Source organism: Chanodichthys erythropterus, chromosome 7, assembly GCF_024489055.1.
Source record: "Chanodichthys erythropterus isolate Z2021 chromosome 7, ASM2448905v1, whole genome shotgun sequence".
In the NCBI taxonomy this organism is placed as follows: domain Eukaryota; kingdom Metazoa; phylum Chordata; class Actinopteri; order Cypriniformes; family Xenocyprididae; genus Chanodichthys; species Chanodichthys erythropterus.
In genome coordinates, this window is record NC_090227.1 from 1,358,439 (window position 1) to 1,378,270 (window position 19,832).

Here is a 19,832-nt window from a genome sequence, read left to right on the forward strand (position 1 = left end):
TATTATATTATATTATATTATATTATATTATATTATATTATAATAGTATTATATTATATTATAAAAAAGGCAGCTTAAGTGCACTTAAAAATGGGCTATGTAACATTTTGTCACATTGTCACAAAGTGCACTTTGTAACAAATGTCAAGTATAAAAAAAAAAGTTTTAAATTTTAAATCATTATGTTTAATGATGTTTTGTCGTACTTAAAAGAAGTACACTTATTTTGATGTGTTTACTAACATACTAGAGCACATTTAAAGTACTTTATTATTTTTTTAATATATCTTAAATGTCCCCAATTGCAACTTCATTGTTAGAAATGTGTAATTACAAATACTGAAATACATGACGTGCACATTTCAATTGAAATGGCATTGAAGTATATCTTAGTTTACCATAAATGCTTGTCAGTACATTTTAACACTTTAACCATATTTCACAGAAGTAATTATACCTACTTAAGTGAGTCAAAAACACTCTTAAGGTCAACTAACTGCATTTAATAAATTTAAACTATAATAAATGTTCATTTAATTGTAAATAACATGCAATTAAGTGTCACACTTAATATTCTCATAATAAGTCCATACTGAAGTGCACTTCTTTGTCACAAGGGCACACAGTGGCGATGTGGTTACTAGCTGTAGTTCACATGCAGATCTTTATGGAAAGCGGTGTACCAAAAACCCCTCTTAAAAATCATGGTTTGGTGCTTCTGTTTTTTTGAGATTTCCATTTCACTTTCATTAGCATTTCATTAGCCACTAATTGTGAGCAGGCTGACTGATCCGACTGAGACAGAGACAGACTTGGCCGTCTCTTAACCCTTCACTGCCCTCGATTGCACACAAAAACAACCATTTTATTCTAAATCTTCCTTTACAGCTCTAAATGAAAGTATAAAGGGTATTGCTGGTTCTTAAGCAGAGCTAGATTTGGGACACACTGCTGACTTTGTTCGGGAAGGGACAGGATGAGGTTTGGTTTAGAGGTGTGGGCTCCGAAGCGGCTCCACCCAGACCAGCGTGTGCTATAAAACTAAACACTGCAAATTTTAGCATCAGTTCATCCCAAACACCCACTGAAGCGGGAATGCGAGAGCGTGCTAGACTTCAGGACGGTGGGTAAGAGACTCCCGAGTCTTGGTTATCGGAACATGAACATTAAAGCTATAGGAATTGCTAGTTTAGCTCAACTTTGATGCAGAAAATCTCAGGCACATCATGACTATAATTCAAAACAGCAGCATGAGTGATCAACACAGAACTCATCTCTACAGCCAACACATCCATCTCGTTCTCAGTTTACCATGACACAGATTACAAAAATAGATCCATGCTAATGAATTCCCCACCCTGGAAAACAACAAGAGGATTTGGGTAGAGCGCACACACACACACACACACACACACACACACACACACGTTGTTTTTTTATGTTTTATGAGGACTTTCTGTAGGCATATGTCTGGATGACACAACCTAATATCAAAATCTCATATATGCACGGCGCATTCTTTAGAACTTCCGCAATATTATAAGCCAGCTGGAAAACTACCGATGAGAGTCATTTGCTGGTGTGTTGAGCATCAGTAGTGTAATACTTAGTTTATAATCAGATTATAGTCACTTTAATAGTCAGGCAGAGCATTAACTTAGTTATTCAAACATAAGACGGCATAAAAAAATAAATAAAAGATGTGTTCCTCCTCGGCTAAATTCAATTCAACCATCAGATTCCACACTTTTATGTGAAAAAAAAGCATCAAAAATTAAATATTTATTGTGCACTTTAGTTAGATTATATAAATGTGTGTTTTCACAAGTGTGCTGAAATCATTGATCTTGCGCTGCACTGACTGTAGACTTGTGCCGATATTCGGTAATGCGATAAATCGCGATAATGAATATGCACGATATTGTAATCGTCGGCACTTCAGAATACCGTAAATAATTTATTACCAATTATTATTTTTTTATGAGGCAATTAAGAATACTTTACCCATCAATCGTATAAAATGCACAACACCGCTGTATTCTGCGTCAAAAGGACACACGCTCAGATGTAAACAATCCCAACGTGGACGAGAAGCACATGACCGAACCAGTGAAGGAGACGAGCTGAATGAAAGTGCGCGTTCACTCTCTGACAGCAGAGGGCGCTGATGGAACAGCAGAAATGCAGCGGTTACCACGGAAACCGTGCAAACAAAGTAACTGCGCTAGTGAAGTTTTTAAAATGCTTCAAACAGCCATTCATTTTTTTGTAATCTCAGTGTTGTTCATCACAGCACCAAATACTGAATACTTAAAAAGGTTACATGTTAATTCATTATCACTAAACCGACAATAAAAATACTTAGTTACTATTTAATAACATTACTAAAATCAAAATAACTTATTTAATGGACCTGAGATAAAACTAACAATGATCAGTTGTGTTTCTAAACTAACATTAGCAAAAAATAACACTTTCTGTAACAAATGTAGCTATTGCTCTTAGTTAATGCATTAAATAGAGTAAAGTGTTATCTGTTGTTCTTTATAGCCTAATTCCTTTGCATTTTAATCTGTTTGAAAATTTCAGTCAGAGTTTTTTTTGTTTTATTACAAAAAGAGTTCTTAAACCTGTTAAACTATGACAAAAATGGTTTCGCAACTTATTTTAATATCATGATAATACCGTATACCGCGATACAAGCTTCATCAATTAATCGCAACATGAAAATTTGATAACTGACTGACAGCTGCTGTGATTATAAAGAGAGCAGCGCTTGCTTTCTGTCGTTCATTCACAAGATAAGTTATTGTTTTTTTCATGAGATTTTGTGAGCATTTCATACTTCACATTGACAGAATGTATTTTTAAATCTAGTTATTTTATGTTTAATATTTAGTCAAAAACAGTGAAAAATGATTAGGTTGATAAATGCGCAATTAAACGCTACTTTGCCGCCACCTGCTGGTTAAAGTGGTAATTATTGTCTTTTTTTATTTTTAAATAAGCATTTTCTATCAAATGTTGAATTTCCTACATTTTTAAACGTTCGGTTTTACAATGGGGACAATCTCAGAAGGATGATCAAGTATTGTTTGTGGTCATGACATTAAAAAAATAAAAAATAAATAATAATGCGTGTGTGTGTGTGTCTAATTACAGACACGGCGTCCCAATAGCTTTATCTTTATTGCAATCAATAAAACTGGTTTATTGGCAAATTAGGTAAATGTGATAAGTGCATTAAAATATGAATACAACATTCATCAAAACAACAACAACACTAAATCACTAAACATATAAACACTGACATGGGAAAATTATGTCGGTTAAAAGGTTCTGAATTTTGGTTTTGATTACTTCTTGATTAATCATCCAGTTCTACATAGGCATGATGATTTTTATACTGTACAAACTGTATATTCTCTCCCCTAAACCATACCCAAACCCGCACTCATTCTGTGTGATTTATAAGCTTGTTTGGGGACCTCAATTTAGGTCTCTGCGGTTATACGAGTCCCCATGAGTCTGTGTGCATTCAGGATGAAGTCCCCACTGGGATAGAAAAACACACACACACACACACACACACACACACACACGGGCAGAAACAAGTTTTAAAACAACAACAACAATAATATTTAGTACTTGGTAATTTTATAAGCATAATCTCATAATCAAGCATTTAGAAAGCTTATGTAAGCAATGTTTACAAAATATTATGATAAATTACAACCAAAACACCATGAAAAATGTATATTAATATTTGTATTTACAGCCACTTTTCATGAGCATAATCTAGAAAACTAGTTCAGCAAATAAATAAATAAATAAATAGGATCAAGATTCATATGACTGCTGACCGATATTCCAAGTCATGCGACTCTCAAATCAAATATGATCCTGATCACATCTGACATTTACTGTCATCCAGCTTATTTGATTATTAAATGTTCGTCTGTTCCTCACACAGTGTTATTGTATGGCTTCAGATGAATGGATTTTGTAACAGAGAATCCATGATCATGTTGGAACAAATCTGAAAATCTATCAGCTACAAATATAACTCTGTGTCCCGCTTTGATGACCTCACGCGAGAGGTCAGCGGCTCCACCGTGAGCCAAAGAGTCTTTCTAAAGCTAGAGAGGCCTTTCTGAACTACGCTGACAGAGCACAACTATGACAAACATCTCCATAAGGGTGAGCGGAGACCATCATGTGTTATGAGTCTCAGATCTGGATCTCGACGGCTTTTCATCAGAGTATGAAGCTCTGAGAACGAGACTCAGACTGAGCTTCATTAGCCATGAAATATTAATGAAGCATTTTATTCCCTCTTAACACAAGAGTAATGCACACTACTAAAACAAGTCTTTGAAACGCTCTCATTGCACCTCACAGGGAGGAAGGTGTAAATCCCACTTCCTGTCTCCAACTCAAGATCACAGACACACCCACGACGAACACAGAGGAAGAGGTGAAGGCAGCGTTCTTTATAGTAGAATTCAGCTGAATGTAAAGGTATTTCCAAATCAACACGTTGCATTAATCAACTTTAAAATATGCATTCATTTTAGATAGAAGTAATTAAGTCAAATTAGTGCACAGTTCTTTTATACAGAGGGTTAATGCCACACACCATCACAAACCAATATCTGGAGGAACGTGGGTGAACTCGTACTCCACCCAGAGAGAGCAAACTTCAGTTTTTTGGCTCCATCTGCTGGAGCAGCACAGAAACGCAGCTTTACAGATTCAACACATTTGCCATTTCTGTATTATACAGCCAGCAATCCCATAATGCAATGCACAACTCAACCTTCCCTTTCCACTGACAAATGAACAGATATGATCTTTCTTGACTCATTAAATATACTTTTTTTTTTTTTTTTTTTTTTTTACACAAAATTACATTATTTTTTTTTTCTTTTAAAAAACGATAACTGCACAGTACTCATTTAAATAAGCAACTTTGTTTTTATTTATGCTATTTAATATATAATATAATTTATTAATAATATTAACATAGTAACTCATTACATTTGATTATATTCAAGACATGTTTATAAATCTATAATATTTTTATTATTTAATGAATGTCAAAATACAGCACTTACTGAATTAAACAGCATTATTTAATTGTTACTCATTTGTAATTAATATAATACATTTATTAATTTTATTATTTTTAATGAAAGCCAAAATACTTCAACACTTACTATTTATAATTAAACAAACATCATTATTATTTTTTAATTGTTACTCATTTATAAGTAATAATACAATATAATATAAAACAATTCTAAACATAACATATAGGCTAGTAATTAATTCCATTTAAATATGTAAATATGTGCATTTTTATAATATAAAATATAATGCATATACAATTATAAAATGCATATATTTTATAATTATATGTATATATAATGAAATATGCACAAGCCAGAATACAGCATTATTGTAATTATATTGTAATTGTTTTATATTATATTATATGCATGGGAAACAGCAATGAAAAAATACATTATTCCACATTTGTACTTTTTTGTCGTATGGAATAAAGTCATACAGGTTTGATAAAATACAATTAATATATAATATAATATAATAAAATGTTTATCAATTTGTGCATTTTTTTATTTGTATTAATTTTAATGGAAGCCAGTACACAGTATTTACTGCAGTGTATGCATTTCTGTCCAAACATGGCCAAGTGTCTCAAAGTCTGCTCGCACACCTGTTGGCTCGAGCCTGGCACTTGGGTCAGATTTCACTTTGACTGTCATTTTAATACAAGAAAATTTAAGCGCAATGCCAGTCCTGGGTGATCCACGACAGCATGTCTGAGAGAGCCGGCATGTGTATGTGTGAGTTATATCACTGCAGTAATCAGTGGCATTGATGTGATGCTGTCCTCTCTTCTGCACTGTACAGCTGATGGTAATTTGTCGAAAGCGAAGCAGCGAGCCGGCAATGCGCACCAGTTTGAAAGGCCTTTGAAGCTGTACAAACTGAGCCAGTTGTGAAAAGCGTGTTGTGAAAGAGCGGAAGCTAATGACCTCCCATGCCCCATTAACAGCCAATCAACCAGCGCCTCCATGCTCCTTTCTGGCAGGTGGCTGAGGGAACGTTGCTGAGACAAAAGCACAAGAGACTGTGTGAATATACCCCTAAATAGCAAAACAAGCTGAGCCTGAACAGGGCGAGGAAACCCTGTGTGTTTTAGCAAGCCCGGGCAGGATCAGGGTGTGTGTTTGTGAAGCCAGATCACAGAACAAACCAAAAGCAATTAAGGAGCCACGCTCTACACTTCTGTAGCAATGCATGTTTTCCACATCTTGTGTTCTTTCGTTCTTCTTATATATGATTCTCACATGGGCTGGGATGACATTTCAAAGCATTTGAATCTGTTTTTATTGAAAGAAATTATCAAATTAAGTAGCAACATGGTTAAAAACAAAACTAGAAGAGACTAATTTGAAAGTGACAGCCTCAGGTGTACGTGAACGAAACGGTTCCAGAAATTTCTACAACGCACTACTATGACCTGAATCAATATGTAAATAAAAAGTTAATAACATTAAACTGCCCTAGGAGCAAATAGATGTTCTTAATGATGTACTACATGTTCATTTGAGAACGAGGGCAACACATTTACGGAACCAACTTCTATTTTAAAGATTTGGACAAGGAAAATACAGCTTGTATCCTCTGCAAACTTTACCTCACTGATATAAGAGAACCGGCAATAACAGTTCACAAGCATTTTGGATAAATTAGATTTTATGAAAGTTAACACTACAGATCTTACTTTAGAGAAATGCAAAAGCTTATCTGAGAATACAGCAAAGTTAGTACCCCTGTTACTAAGGAAGGATTGGTTGGTAACATGTAAGGCTGGGCTTAGAAGCTTAGAAGGAACTTTTGATGTGGGCTACTAAACCACCACCTAGAAACCACCCAGGACACCAACTCAGTAACATCCATGCATGCAAAAATAAATAGATAAATAGATAATAGATAAATGCATGTAAATGCATGTGTAAATAAATGCATGAATGCATATGTTAGTAAATGCATGCATTAAACACATCAGTGAATGCATAAATGCATCAAAAACAATAAATACATGCATATATAACTGCATTCCTAATATATAATGTATAAATGCATACATATTACGTAAATAAATGCATGCATCACTAAATAAATTCATAAACACGTAAATGCATAAATGCATGCATCAATAAATTCATCAAAGCATCAAATAAATGCATAAATACGTAAATGCATGCATCAATAAATGCATCAAAAAACTGCATAAATGCATACGTAAATAAATGCATAAATGCATATATATTACATAAATAAATGCATGCATCAATAAATGCATCAAAGCATCAATAAATAAATGCATAAATATGTAAATAAATGCATGCATTAATAAATGCATCAAAAAAACTGCATAAATGCATACGTAAATAAATGCATAAACACATATGTATTATGTAAATAAATGCATGCATATATAAATGCATGAATAACATTTCGGTTGACATGACCATTTCCACACAATTATTCAAAGTAATCAGTTTTTTTTTTTTTTTTTTTTGCTACAGTGCCTTTAAGATTTTAGGCAAATGAGCTCTGTTTTAATTAGCTCACCTCCATCTACTGCTGCACTTCACTGTTCAGGCCAAATCACTGATATATATATAAATGCAGGTGGTCATATGTTAATGTCCTCATGGTTGTGATGTGTCAGAACAACAGTTTCTGGGTGACCCATTTTAACAGATTAGTTTCAGTATGGTCTGGGCAGACTGGGTAGGAAGATTTGTGTTATGAATGTTCCAATATCACCGCATTAAACTCTAAAAATCAAAGAAAGCATGGACAAATTCCATGATATGTGAAATCACTAAAAGCAATGCAATGCAAGCAGAACGGACTGAGAAATTATTGAGGGGGTCGCTGCTGTATAGCAGTGCTGAGGACGGATCTATCCCCTAATCCTTCAGGAAGAGGGTTATGATGGGAGCTGGAGACTGAAGAGAGAGGAGCTCCGTCTCTACATGACCATCGGCAGAGGCAGTGCTGGATTACGCAGGCATTAACTGAAGTGCATTCCATCCACAGCTGGCTAACACTTACATAACGCTCAGATGATGATGCTGCGCTCACTCCAGGGGCACTCGGTCAACATGCACAGAGATATGAAGAGCATATATGGGAAATGCAAGGGAGTCAAGTTCAGGAGAGCTGCAAATCCAAGCCAGGTCAAGTACGGCACATGTAACTCTATTATTGAGTGCCAACACTACAGACATGCAGACGGTGACTAAGGACAAGGTATTTAAAATCTACATGAATGGCAAAAGACAGCCATTATGCAACGCTGCAACTAGCACCTGCTGAGAAATCAAAAACCGCCCCGGCCTCCAGCAACTACAGCTGCGTCTGTAAGAAAAAGGCAGTCAGGTGATGATCGAATGCATTTTTGCACAAAGGTACAACCTAATGAAACAGATCAAGACACCACAAGGTGATGTTCAATGATCTAGAACAAAGCCAAGTGAGCTTTAAATTCAAATAAATTCAAATTCATATTCAAAAGCGTTTTATTGTCTATTCCCACCTGAGTTACTTCAGTCTCTCCATTGAAAGTCCATTACACCAAAACTTTGTTGCTTCAAAATGTTCACCAAAAAATAATCCATGTGAATCAAATGGTTAAATCAGAGTCTTCTGAAGAGATACGATCGCTTTATATGACCAACAGATTTATTTAGGCCTTCGTTCACGTATAAACAAGATCAACGCACGTACATGGAGCACATCAAATCAACGGAAGCTCAAACGTGATTGGTTGATGCGCAAGAACAAAGCTTGTTGGTTCAAGCACGTTTGAGCTTTTGATGAGCTCTACAACAAAAGTCTAATGGATGTGGAACAATTTGAGGGAGAGTAATTAATGTAATTAAAAAAAATTTAAGGCTAAAGCTCATCATACAGCTCAAAATGTTCAAATCTTACAGAATCTCTTCTGAAAATAGCTGCCGAATAAACTATAGTTCCACATTGTTCATACTTTAGACATAAACACCTCTTTTTTCTTTCCAGCATCACTGCTTTGCATGAAAAAGTTAAGCCAACCCTTTTGAGACTTAAATAATAGATTTCCACTGATTTCAGGCTGCTATCTTTAGTAAGTAAACAAATCACAATATCAGATTTAGCAAAATCAGCAATACAAGCTTAAAATAAAATGAATGAGTCATGATAAACACCTTAACCAATAACTGACCAGCTTTGTGTCCTAACAAAAACTTTGTATATGCATTTAAGGCCCAGTTTCACAGACAGGGTTTAGATTAAGCCAGGATTAGGCCTTAGTTCAATTAGGGCATTTAAGCAGCTTTTGCAAACATGCCTTAGAGAAAAACATTACTGATGTGCATCTTGAGACAAAACAATGGCACCGATATATTTTAAGATATATCAGTGCAAGTTGTTTTCAGTTCAAACATGCATTTGAGTCTAGGGTGAGTTTTAAGCCTCGTCTGTGAAACCGGGGGTAAATATTTAAATCAAGAACAAAAACTCACACAAAATAGATCTCAACTTGTGAAAGAAGTGCTAGGAAAAACGCATCCTCTTGCCCTGAGAAACGGCTGATCCCTAAACAGCTCAGAGGTGATTTTACAGGAGATTATTTTGTTCGATCTTATCCGTTCTGACTGTGAGAAGGCTACTACAGGTCAACAACTTGCACAACCTTCCCTGCCCTTTACACACAGCAACGGTAATCTTATTGCAGACAGTCCTGGACATGAGCGTGCAAGTATGGCTTACTCACAGAAGACAATGTGTTGGTGTACACAGATGATATCAGTCCATTCCAACAAAGGTAAATCTTGACCTGCAAGGTCATTTGGTAAGAATTACATACAGTACACCTGGATTGATCTGTACAGGTACTCCGTCATGAAGTTGACGCTTATCCAAAGGGACTAGGGATGTGACGATGAGAATTTTCCCACTGGTTGATCAACTTGTGACAACACCGGTAATACCGGTATCACCAGGAGGGGGTGCACTAAATTGAAAGCGAAAGTAAAATGCATAAAGGCGCGGAGCAGAACAAGCGTTTTCAATTCATTCATTCCTATGGAAGTTGAGCTTTCATAGGAATGAACTGAAACGCTGAGCGCCAGTAATTTCGAATTAGCGCCAATTCAGGGGCGGCAATTGCTTAAATGGTGGGTTCGTTATTATCATTCTTAACAACAATTAGAAAAACACAACTAATCCTTTGCAGGTTCCCTATTAGCATTGGGTTTAAATCCAAAATATTACCAAATAGGCGCTTTTACATTCCGCTTTGAAACCAAATCTTCCGCCATCGTCTTGTCAGTCAGCTCCTCACTGTCTTAATGAAATCGGACTCCTGCTGCTGATCTGTGCTGCTACTCTTGTTCTGCTCATGCTGAATTGAGCAGACATGTTCAGTTTTTAATTGCAGTGAACTAAATTATTTTTATTATAATTAAAAAAAAAAAAGAAAAAAAAGAAATCAAAACGATGGTGGGGGGCGGTACCGCGGTGGGCATGTGATGTAACTGGTGTTGCGGCTGAACACAGACTATCGCAGCAAGCCTAAATGAGACTTAGTCACCAACTACAGGAACAAATCCGACTTTGTATTAGAGTTTCGCCATGAGTTGCAACCCATGTAAATAAAATGAAATGTGCAACCTGAGCGTACAAAGTATGTGTGGTTACGAAAATCTGGCGGTGCATGAACAGTACATTCACGTCACGTGCACTTTACGCTGACACTTGCGTATGCGAAAAAAGGAAAGTATACTTTGGGCTTAACTTGAAGCTTCGTATTACGATTGTATTGTGATTGTATAACACTGTTTCACCATTAGGTGTTGACAACTACTGTTGAATGATACTAATGATACTAATACTGTTGAATGAACTAAAGTCACTGAATCATTCATTCAAGAGATTCTTTCTCAAACGCAGATTCATCTAGTAATGAAAAAGTCTTTATGAGTGAGTCATTGAATCATTCATTCAAACTGATTTTTTAATCTAATTCAAATTAATGAATTACTTTTTTTTTTTAAAAATAGACTGCAACAATTAGCATTTTGTCAAAATCACTAGTAAATTAGGTTATTGTGTTTAGTTGTCTTTTCGGAATCGTGGGAGAATCGTGATCTCTGTTTTAAAGCTAAAACAAATGCGTGATTCTCCATTTATCCAGAATGGTGCAGCTCTACTTTGTAGGTTTACTACCTGCCGGTTCACAGAAACATGAACAATGTGGCAGAGCAGGAGCTGCAGCACTTCAAATACTTCAGTGATGTAGATTCAGATCACATGTTCACCGTTGATCTGTGAGGTGTAGGGGAAGCCTGCAGGACGTAACATAATCCAACTAAAACCCATTCCTGCTCCATACAAGGAAAAGACAAGCTTCAATAGGAATCCCTCTCTCTCACATGCCCCATTTGCATTTTTCTTCACTGCATTTAAGTATGCAAACCCTAAAAATGTGATGCAAGCCATTCCAGACGTTTTGCAAACTTCAATGTGAGGATGAGAAAAGCAAAAGTAACAAATGGAGCAAGAGGAAAAGATAAAAGCAAGAAAGCAACACCCTTGCACATGCTGTGTTTGAGGATGCAATGTAGGTCATCAGAAAGAGTAGGAACTGAAAAACACGTGAGAGGAAGAACAGCAAGAAGACAAATACAGAGATATCAACACATCTACGCCAGCGCTTTTGGTATGGACCTGTTTGTCACTACAACATTTCATTTCATTTTTTTGGTTTTGAAAGTGGTTTTCTGAACAAAGTTTGCCTTTAAAGATAGACGGGAATAGGTGGGTAAATCCAACGGGACAAAAATATGGAAAAACAAAAACACACAATGAAGCTGGCATCTTCTAATCCAGAGTTGCTACCTAGTTACAGAGTTCAAGGGCTGCTGATATACTCACATTGTTGACACAAATATACCACAGTTTGGACCCAAAACAACAAAGGGGTATAGATGCAAATATAGAAGAGATGATTTGGAGGGGGGAAAAGAAATCCTCAGCATTTTGATAACGGCACTAAGCCATATTGTGATTTCAGTTTGATGTCAATTAATCACGCAGGTCTAACTCAGCTTCAGACCAGGCAATCAAACCAAGTGTGACAACAGCCTAATTGAATCGCATGAGGCCTGATCTAAAGATAGATGCTTCCTGTCTAAAGGACAACAACAAGCTCTTAGCGTGCACTATGTGATTTTGAGAAGAATAATGAGAACGTCTCCAACATCCTTCTTTAAACTCTCTCAGTCTCTGCTTAACTGGCTGGGATCTATAAAAAGCGCCGGGGCCTGCAGGGAGGCCCGAGCCATGCTCATCTCCTCATCCTCCGTGCCCCGGCAGCGGGGACACATGTTCCCAACCAACGGCCGCAGGCTACGACCGTGACGTCACTTGGACCTGGCAAGCAAGAGATGCAAGAACAGAGAGAGGAGGGATGTGTGACTCACAGGCCTGGACGCCACCAGCTCACATGAGAGACATGAGAGGCACGTTTCTTCATCCAGCATGGCTCCATAATAAACTACTATAACACACTGCGTTGGATTTATAACACCAGGCTCTGGACGTGAATGTACCGTGACGCATTTGGTTCTTGAAGTGATAGTTCACCCAAAAATTAAAGAGACCAACTGCATCAAAACTACCTCTGAAAATAAACATACTGAAAGCCAGAGAGGAAAAATAGACTCTACCCACACCTGACAGAGGCTGTTTGCCTTCACCACAACCTCAGATAACCAGAGGTTGCTTTTTTTTTTCTTCTATTTTTGAGACAAGGAAGCACAAAGTCACATACATTTTCTACAGCAGAAATAGGAAGTGAAGTGGTATACAGCACGTTATTTTTCTTCATATACATGTACGGCAAACACGTTCAGGAGGATATACAAGGAAACAAAGCAGTTTTACATGTTTACTTTCACTTTCAATTCATCCGAAACAGAACTATAAACACTTCATAAAGCCATTACTTAAGTGAGTGCTGATGTAACTTACTACCAGGTTTATCAGTTTTAAACAGACTGATCTTAGCCATTCTGTCTCTTAAAGCAGTTCATTCACATAACAGGTCTCTATTAGCAGAGACCTTTGCACACATAAACAACTTGGCTCAGTTCAGAGAAACGTGCTTCAAAACTCCAACTTGGTCACATGCATTTTATGCAATTGCAGTGTACTTCCTGTTCACTTAAATAACTACATGAAAAGTAAAGTAATGTTTACTTTATTTAAAAATACATAAGGGCTTCAATAATATGTCAGTCTCAACTAGGGTGTTCAGAATCCAAAAATATTTGGCCGAGGCGGCACGAAAAAAAAAAAAGACCATCATACAATGAAAGTTATCACTTGAACTTGTTTTATGTCCTGTCAGTTCAAACATTAAAGTGTTTTTAAACCATTTGCACAAACATGCGAAAGAGAACTCAATTCTGAACGTGCAGCTGTTTTCTGCACGAGACACGCAGATGCATGCGAAGACCGAATGTCGCGTCTATTTGTGCCTGAAAGGACGCATACATGCAAACTGCTGTCAAAATGCATGTCTCTGCAAGTATGCTCGTAAACACAGTTGCTTATGGCTTAGGTGAGCTAAACAATTGAGAAAGAAAACCAGATGTGTAACAGTATTCTGGATCCGCGCATTCAGTTTTAAAGCTATTCTGTGGCAAAAAATGGTCTTAAAATAACAGTAATATATAATTATTTCTGGGAAAATATATCACCCAACAAAAAGTAGTTATCATGACAGACCTAACTGGTTTAATTTAATACCTAAGAACACAACACCCTGAACAGCATCAGTCTCGGTCTTTGGCTAAATGACAACTTGAATTTCAGTTTCTGTGTTTTTGGTAATACATCTACTACTGCAAAAGGTAAAGATAAAGCAAACTCAGACAACAAAGTATACATTTACGCCAGGTATGTTTAAAGCCGCACAGACTCATGAGGGCCGTCATGTCCGGCTCACTGCTCCAGAGCCTCTTTTCCCTTCTTTGGCAAAGCACAAGGGTGCTACACAGCTCTTTGTTTTTCCAGCTAGTGGAAGAAACTGTCAACTAATACCCATCACACTTACACAGACTAGCATTAGAGCAGAACAGGCAACAGATCTGATCCACATGAACACACACATATGTGGCAAGGGTATTCCTTCAGTCTCTCTCGCTCTTAACTAATACTACCTCCACAAGACCAATTATTCAAGCTCTAAGAGGTGTGGGACAGGAGACAAGCTCTACCGCTGGCGTTCAGCTGAGTGCTGCACTGGGAACTGAACGTTCCCAAACTGCAGAATATTAAGCCTAGTTTCTATCAGGGTCAACTGGAAGCATGGCTTCATACATAGCTGGTCTTGCAACGGAAGGCACTTCTGACCTTAACTGGGAGGAACACCAAACGAACGGCCTTATTTCTAGCAATGACATTTAAGATCATCCAATTCAGGTTTGAACCTTAAAAAGCAAGTGATAAACTTGAAAGTGCTTTGGTTTAGAGGTAGTCTTTAGTTTCATATCCCGGACGAGCCCCCAATTTGCGTCTCCGGTAACAAATAATCAGGTTCTAAACTGGTGAGTCGTGACTCAAAAATAGGTTGTATGTCTGATAGGGGAAAACTAGCCATAACACTTAATCACAAATCTGTTTATTTCGAAAAATATAAATGGGCTAATCAGCTTTAACAGACGGAAAAAATTCTTCCCATACCTTTTGTTGCTGACGTCAAAGGCTGCACTTTCAATCAAATTCTTTGGAATCAAATTATTTTCACAAAACTATCTGTTGCTTGGTTAAAATGACAAATCTTAGGCCCAGTGTTTGTCCCATGTGCTGAACTGGTAAAATCACCCTTCTGCTGTCAGTCATGCCTTTACAAATTTGTCAATTTTCCTATTTAGTTAATGCATTTTTGCCTATTGTTGGGACTCTGTGCTATCAAATGGCTATCTAAAATGTTGGTGTCGTAACAGCCTTATTTTTTGGAATACGAGGTTAAAAAAAAAAAACGATGAAAACAACTTTTTTGTAGCAGGGCAAGTAAAAACCCTTAATGTTGAGCCCTGAATATATTTCAATTTTTGATTTAAAGGACATTTTTATTTGCTGAACAATTTTAGTATCGTGTTGGTTCACTACTGCTCAATCCTGAAACCAAATCACAGACACAACTGATGAGACTCGTAAAGAGCTGGCTCAGTTTGTTTATCTTTATAAATGCCACCATCATTAAAAATGTGGTGTCAATGCCACAGGTCTGTGTCAAACACCAGGATTACTTTACATATCCTACACGCATTTCTTCCTGAGGAGTGCTGAACTGCCCAAACCTGTGTTCGAGGAGTCACACCCTTACATTAGAGCCAACTACTGATGGACTGTCAATAACCTATGCCAGGAGCTCTGAAACAGGCAATTGTTCTGCACCTCAACCTCCAGCAGCAGTGAGGAGGAGACATATTGGGGCACAGCAAGCTCACATTATGATCCTGAACATGCCTCCATGCCAAGCCAGGAAACATGAACTTTGGAGTTATTTCTGTATTACAGCTGGGAAAGCTGTTGCCGTAATGCTATTTGCAAGGTTTTAGAAAAAAAGAAAAAAAACAGTGTTGAGAAGGGACAGTTTATAGATCTGCGTGCTGAATGCTGTAAGTGGAAATAAATAGTTTTAATTTGAGCTAATTTGCTCCATAAAAAGAGGATTAGTAATGCTTCACTGTCACCATTTGATTGCTGACCACTATAAACACAGAGAAAACACCCTTTTGAAGGTATTCACAGTTGCATGCATCTCTCATCACCATCTGGAGACACAGTGAATGAAAAGCCACAAGCCACGTAACAGACATTATCAGTCACCTTTTAAATGACGATGCGGGCTGACTAAGGAATGTAAACCTGCCACCGGGTTGCATACCAGATATGCTCGAAAGTACTGCGCTTTCTAACACAATGTGCTCAGCACTACGAGACAGGAAGCGCTTGAGAAGACTTTGAAATATAATATCACCTCAGCCTATAGGTACTTCCGGCCAAAGCCCAGTGAACACATCAGTGAAATGCACAAAAACCTAAACGCTTGTTTTAGTCCATTCCTCTTAGCTTTGAGGTTAGTATACTCCTAAAAGTTAACTTTAGCAGATTTATTTAAAGCCTCTTACTTATAGAAAAACAAACAGAAAAAACTGATGACTGTAAAGATTTTTGTCCTATCAAAATCTCTCTAGATCAGGGCTGTCCAATCATGTTCCTGGAGATCTACCTACCTGCAGTTAACACACCTGTCTGTAATCATCAAGTGCTCCTGAAGATCTTAATTAGCTGGTTCAGTTGCGTTTGATCAGTGTTGGAGCTGAACTTGGCAGAAACTGATCTCCAGTAGGGTTGCACGGTTAATCGAAATTAACCTGATGTCACGCTTTAATCAATTTGGCCGATTTATATTATGCGCAGCTTGTCAGTGAAGCATGGCTCTGTGATCAGTAGTAAATGCTGCTCCATCTGAAAGCACTGCGAGTTTCAGTCACTTATAACATGCATTTGAAAAAGCAACTTTCCAAACATGAGAACCTTTTATGAACCTTTTATCCAACAAAAGACATTTTTTTTACTCCAAACTCACTTCATAATGACAGTTGAGCATCCTTCTGTGAGAGGATGTGGCTTCTTACACACAATAAGGCACTCAACATATTACTGCATAGTATTCTAGACAGTGATAAAGGCTGTATCGATTAGAATTGCATTATAAATACTTAATTATCATGAAAATACCCAAGAAGGCTTGAAGAACTCAGATAAATCATGTACTGTCGTAGTCACGCGTTTATAATTCACGTTTAATCAAAGCGTTTGAATCTTCTGTTTATTCAGCTACAGCGATAGTTTGATGCCCATAGGGATTTTCTGGAACGACGTGTGCGTTAACTTAATTCTGCAGGGCATATTCAGAGTTTCTGCACAAGAGCGCCCCCTGGCTTTCAGGTGGAGCATTTACTACTGACCACAGAGCCGAGCTTCACTGACAAGATGCACATAAAAAAACAAATAAACAAAATTGCAGCCTTTGCCAAATCGCGTTTGGTTTAATTTCGATTAATCAGGCAGCCCTAATCTTCAGGAACAGGACTGGAAACCCCTGCTCTACAATGAGAATATCCTTCCTGCTATTCATGCAACCCCCAATCATGGCTTTGATATGCACGAACGCCTACTGGTGCTTCCTTGTCTCAAAAAAATAAAATTAAAGGATAATAAAGAAATGCTAAATGCTAAATAATCCAAGTCAAAACAAACAAACCCTTTGATATGTGCCACCATAACTTTCTGACTCAATAGGAACTATATTCTTCCCATATCTTCTGTTGCTGAAGAGCTGTGACAAATCAAACTATGGCTTTGTATTGCAATCTTGTCCTTTTAAACATTTAAGCAATCTAAAACCATTCAAGCGCTAGAAGTTGGAACCACAAAGCCAAATCAAGAACTATTGTGAAAACCCATTGCTGGTGGTTTTCCTTTGGACCATAGCATCATTTCAATGATGATCAAAGACTCAGTCCATCGGAAACTAATGTACTACAAAATTGCTCAAATCAACTGCAAGCTCATTTTTGGTGTTTAAGGGTCGGCACAGAAATGAAAACAAGCCATTTGACACCTCCACAGATGTCTCTCTGCAGGTGAAGGTTAGGATCCTCACAGGAAGAGATTAAAGGTCAAAAACAAGCGCAAGCATTAATGCAACATTCTCGTATCATCAGTAGTGAACATCCATACTTCATTGATTGCCTTGGATGCTTAATGATGATGAGGATGAAGACAGCACACGTGTCATGTAGCAGAATCAGACATGCGATCAGTTCATGCGTGTCATATTTACTGTGAATTCTATACAGTCTGAACGTGTTAAAGGCATGTAAAGTCACCTCTATCCAGGAAGCAGACATCAGAACTCAACCACTTTTATTAATAGCACAGTCAGACCATGCAACTTTTTGGCAACAATTTGTATGACACATACCGGTACGCAAATGTGACTTGCATCAGGTTAGTTGACAATCAGGTTTAATATCAGGAAAAGTGAAAGTTTAGATTGGCCACAAAACACAAACTTGTCAAGCTAATTGGAGCAAACAACTCTGAAAAGATCATCATGATGCATACTCACCCCATTAAATGCTTTAGGGATAAATCTAGAGAACTGCAAGATATCAACAATTACACTTGCTAATGACCAAGTGCTAGTACTTATTCTACAGTTCCAAATAAATACTCAAACAGTTACTAGTATCTATTCCAGTTTTCAAAGTAGCTATTGCTTAGATGGTAGCAGCTATTTATTATTCAATACAACGTAGCCACTCTACCCAATCACTAGATATGCTAAAAAGCAATAGTCCTATTTTACATGTAATTAGAGGTCGAACGATTCATCGGTTTTGTAGATTAATCGGCACTGATTGCTAATTGGCGGAACAATCGCTTATCTGCAAAAATTCATGCCGATAGTTGTTCCGGGTTGCGTCCTATCTGTAGAGCAGCTGAGAAGCGTCTGCTGTCATCATACAGTACGAGAGCGGCCTCTAGAGGCAGATCACTGATGCCTCGTGCCGTTTATTTTGACAAGTGAGGCTGAGCCCTGTGCGGAGAGCGCTGACACTCTAGATGTGCATGTAAAACACCAAAACAGTACGAATACACTACAGTAGATGTTGTCATTTTCATTATAAAGTATTGTTTTATTTATAAAATTTGCACAAAAGATGAACATGACGACACATGCTAGTGGATGAGTTGAATCAACTCCACAGCAACTACATCAATTTATCCACTAACCATTCAGAAACGTCTAAAAGTTGTAACTTCTTCCTGAGTCTCTCCATCAGTGTCGACTCCGGTTTGAACAATGTAAGGCTGAACACTTTCCTCATTTTGGCTGCGTGAGATTCTCCAGCTTTGTTGTTGTTGAGCTGTTAAAGCTCCGCCCTCTTCTGGGAAGAGCAGCTCATTTGCATTTAAAGGGACACACACAAAAACGGCGTGTTTTTGCTCACACCCAAATAGGGGCAAATTTGACAAGCTATAATAAATGATCTTTGAGCTGAAACTTCACAGACACATTCTGGAGACACCAGAGACTTATATTACATCTTGTGAAAGGAGCATTATAGGTCCCCTTTAAAGCTAGTCACGTGAGAAAGAAAATTGATCACGCAGCCGACAAAAATGTTTACGCAGCCTAAAGAAACAAAGAAATCAGAAACACATCCGATTTAGGTTCTTTTTTCAAATCAACACTGCGATACATATTTAGTTATTTTGAGTAGATAATCATCAAGTGTTCTAAAATGAGAGACTGTACATGTAATTTCAGTGCTCTGGCCTTTACGTGGATATGTAAAGATGACCATCTTTAAGCATGACTGTTTGGATTCATATGGAATGGCAACACTTTACAATAAAGGTTCCATTTGTAACATTAAGGTTAATAAATGATGTAGAAGTATTGTTCATTTTTAGCTTGTTCATTTTCTATTACATTTTTGGAGTGTTACTTTTGTTTTGTTTTTTTTATTATTCCATATCCATTTTAAAAACTATTGGTTGATTAATCGGTTATCGGCAACTTGGGTGCAACCTAGTTATCGGTATCGGTAAAAAACCACTATCGGTCAACCTCTATATTTAATGACAGGTGA

General features: G+C 37.3%; 1 protein-coding gene across 1 annotated transcript in view; it reads right to left on the reverse strand.

The window, feature by feature from the left end:
* mob2b (MOB kinase activator 2b) overlaps nt 1-19,832 on the reverse strand; it is a 51,396-nt gene that overhangs the window by 29,881 nt on the left and 1,683 nt on the right. The window lies entirely within an intron of this gene.